The sequence below is a fragment of the Crocodylus porosus genome, unplaced genomic scaffold (assembly GCF_001723895.1).
Source record: "Crocodylus porosus isolate Cpor-Errol unplaced genomic scaffold, CroPor_comp1, whole genome shotgun sequence".
Classification (NCBI taxonomy): domain Eukaryota; kingdom Metazoa; phylum Chordata; order Crocodylia; family Crocodylidae; genus Crocodylus; species Crocodylus porosus.
Window position 1 is genome coordinate 42,932,391 of NW_017728918.1, and position 3,790 is coordinate 42,936,180.

Here is a 3,790-nt window from a genome sequence, read left to right on the forward strand (position 1 = left end):
AACCGCAGCTAGCTCCCTCAACATCCTGGGGTGGAGAGCATCTGGACCCGCTGACTGAACACGTCCAGCCCCTCCAGAAGCTCTCTAACCCGGTCCTCCCCAACCTGAGGTCTGGAGGCGTTCCCCTCGAGTCCATCTGGCATCACAGCAGGGAAGTCCTGGTCCCTGCACAAGAAAACGGACGTGAAGAATTGGTTAAAGAGTTCCGCTTTCTCCTCTGGCACAACCACCAGATTGCCCACACACAAACTACACATACAAACTACACATACAATATATACACACACAAACTACACATACAAAACTATGGGTTCATATACATGCACATACAGAAACATGAAAACATTCACTTCTGTGGCTGTGTATTAACATTAGGGGGCATTTGGGATAACTTGATGCTTGGGGTTACTTGAGATCATGGTGACTTTGGGATTACATGGGGTCACTTGGGGCCCCAGGGTTACTTGAGGTTAATGTGCCCCAGGGTTACTCGGGGTCACTGGGGCTTGGGGTTACTTGAAGTTAATTGGGTCCTGCATGGAGGCAAGGGAAAAAGCTGGGGCTGCAGTGAGGGAAAGCGGCAGAGCTGAGACCATAGAAGCTGGCAGTGAAGCTGGTGGAGCAAGGTAAGCTGGGAGCCAGGTCGGGGAGGCTTTGGGGAGGCTGTGGGCGCTGGGGGCCAGGTTGGGGAACTGGCCAGGGGTCAGGAAGCTACAAAGAGGCTGTAGGTGGTGTCAGGGAATCCAGGAACGAGCAGAGAAAGCCAGGCCTGGAGGCTGTGGGAATGGGGGCTAGCTGAGTTGGAGGTGGCAGCAGAGCAGAGATTGGGGGAAAAGCCGGCAGGGAAGCTGGGGACCAGGAATGGGGACCAGAGAAACTGTGGGTGGAGCTGAGGTCGGGAAAGCCAGGAAGGCTGTGGGTCAGAAAGCTGGGAGGAGGTGGGAGGTGGTGGATGCAGGGGGAAGGCAGTGGCAAAAGCTGGAGCTGGGAGACAGCAGAGAGAGAGAAACTGGGGACCAGAGGCTGCAGGGGCAGAGGGAAGGGGGAGCCAAGAGGCACGGGGAGAGGGAAACTGGGACTGGACAGACTGCAGGTGGAGCTGGGGCCAGGGAAGCTAGAGAGGCTGCAGGTCAGAAAGCTGGGACAAGCTGGGAGGTGGTGGCAGAGCACAGAACCGGGGAAAAGCCAGCAGGGGATCCAGGAACAGGGACCGGAGTGATTGTGGGTGGAGATGGGACCAGGGAAGCTGGAGAGGCTACAGGTCAGAAAGCTGGGAGCTGCAGGAAACAGTGGAGAGGAGCTGGGAGACAGAAGAGGGCAGCTTGGAAAAGCAGCTGGAGCTGAAGCCACAGGAGAAAAGACTGGGTAGGGAACAGAGATAAACTGGGAGACTGACAGAGAGCTGACTAGGCAGCAAAGCAGGGAAAAGCCAGGAGAAGGCAGGGGGCTGAACCATGGGCAGAGATGCTAAGGCTGGACTAGAGGGCTGACAGCAGAGTCCGGGGACAGCAGAGGAGCAGCAGAGACAGAGGAACTGAGAGGCAAGCTGGGATGGCAGAGAAAGCTGGGAAGTGGAGGCAGCTAGCCAGGAGATGCAGCTGGGGAGAAAAAGAGAGAAAACCAGGAGATAGAGATGGGGGGGGGTAGAGGAGAACAGAGCCAAGTTGAGGGGTGGCAGAGGCAAATGCGGGGGTGGGGGAAAGCAGGGATCAGAGGGCCAGCTGGGGGAGGCAGCTGGGAGATGGAGGCAGAAACAGAGGTGAGGAGACAGCCATGGGAGACAGGCCGGAAGATTTCAAAAAGCAGCAAGATCAAAGGGGCAGAAGCCAGGAAGCAGAGAGGCAGTGGAGCAGAAGTGAGGGGTGGTGAAAGTTGGGGTTTAGAGGAGAGCAGAGCTGGAGTTTTGGAGGTGGCAGAGAGGGAGCTGAGATGGCAGAGAGAGAGACAGGACAAAGGTCAGAGGAGCAGAGAGCAGAGATTGGAATAGGGCCAGGAGGTCAGTAAGACAAAAACCCACCTCAGGGTTAAAACAACAGGTTTATTGAATACACAACACACTAGACAGCCCCATGAAGTTATTGGTTCGCACACACATACAGAAACACTCACACTCACACACAATGGTAGCAGGAGAGGAAAGGCTTGGTGGAGGGACTGGAGTCAAGGTGTGTGGGGACAGAATCCAGGTCCTTTGCTTGGGGAAGGAAGGTGGGTGATAGCTACCTATCTTGGGCTGTGAGTTGATCCTCAATGGCCAGTTGGGGTCTTCTTCAGCAAGTTGTTGTCCAGAGGGCGGTTGCCAGCAGGGCCTCTGGGTAGATAGGTTGTGTGGCACAGTGCTGGTCCAGATGGAGGGGGCTTCCCAATGAGGTCACACTACCTGTGTCTCCTATGGGAAGGACATGCCAAGGCCAGGGCCAGGCCAGCTCAGATGCATACGTGCAGATCCAGGTGTCCTCATTGTCTGGTGGGATACAATGGTGCTGGTTTCTGTAGGATCTTTATCTTTCTAATGCTGGGTTTTGTCTCTGTTCCTGGGTGAGGTCTGTGGTTCCTGGGTGAGTCAATGCAAAGCAATGGTCGGGTCATTGAGTTGATGGTCCGGTCATTACTGGTCATTCAGCAGAGGCCTGCTACAATTATGCCTCTAGCACCCTCATTCATTCCCATTTATTCAGGAACCAATTTACATAGGAAGGGTAGATATGAGTCACAGTTGCAACATACTATACAATAGGGTATGCCCAGGCATACAGAATGGAAACTGGACATTACTTGACATTAGTTTGGTTAACTGTACAGATACAGGGCTAAACCATATAAATTCAATATAAAACAGTAAAAATCAATACAAACATAATAGGAATACAATATAATACAATATAAAACAGTAAAAATCAATATAAACATCACAGAACACTATTTAAAAGGGGCTTGTTACTATAAGGGAGTATAAGAATTTATCTCAGTTTACCTGGTACTACCTGTAATTACTTATAAGGGATAGAGAGGGCAGACAGAAAGTCAGAAATGGTTGGGGAAGGGGAGGGAATGTATTTTTAAATAACAAAAAAAGAAAAACTGGGTTTTGCTACAGTATGAACACGAGCACCACAGCTGCAGCCAGCATTGTTGGAGAGGCCCCAAAAGTGAATGCCTTAAATGATCCATTCCCCGTTCTGAACCTCAGGTTACAACTGTAGGAGATACACAGGCAGCCCACAATGCTTGCAGGCCAGGAGTCAGAGCAATACTTTTTATGTCTATGCAAAAACTAATCTTTGCCTTAAGGAAGAGAAAGTGTTCTCACAGCAGCTGAGTTCCACCTTAACAATCCTTAAGTGAATTAACAGTCAGAAATTAAGTCCCCTGTAGTACACAAGATAGTGGGCCACAGATACAAGTTTTATAGTTAATGCAACCTCGCAACTTAGTGAGAAACATTGTATGTCAGTAAAAGTAATCATTAAGGAGATTAGCTTTCTCCTGCGTGTTGGTTGTCAGCTGCCCCTTTTGATTCAGCAGGGGTCCAATGTTACCCTTATTTTTCTTTCAACTTCCTACACATCTGAAGAAAGATGTTTTATTGACCTTGATTCCCATAGCCAGCTTGAGCTTGGTATCGACCTTAGCTTTTCTGGTCCACTCCCTACAGGTGCAGGCCAGGGATGCATAATCTTCCTTAGAGGTATTTCCTATCTTACAACCCTGATAGGCTTTTTGTTTAAGATTCTTTTAATATATCTTCATATTTCTATTGATTTTGTTTATTTAGAAGCAAAAAAATATG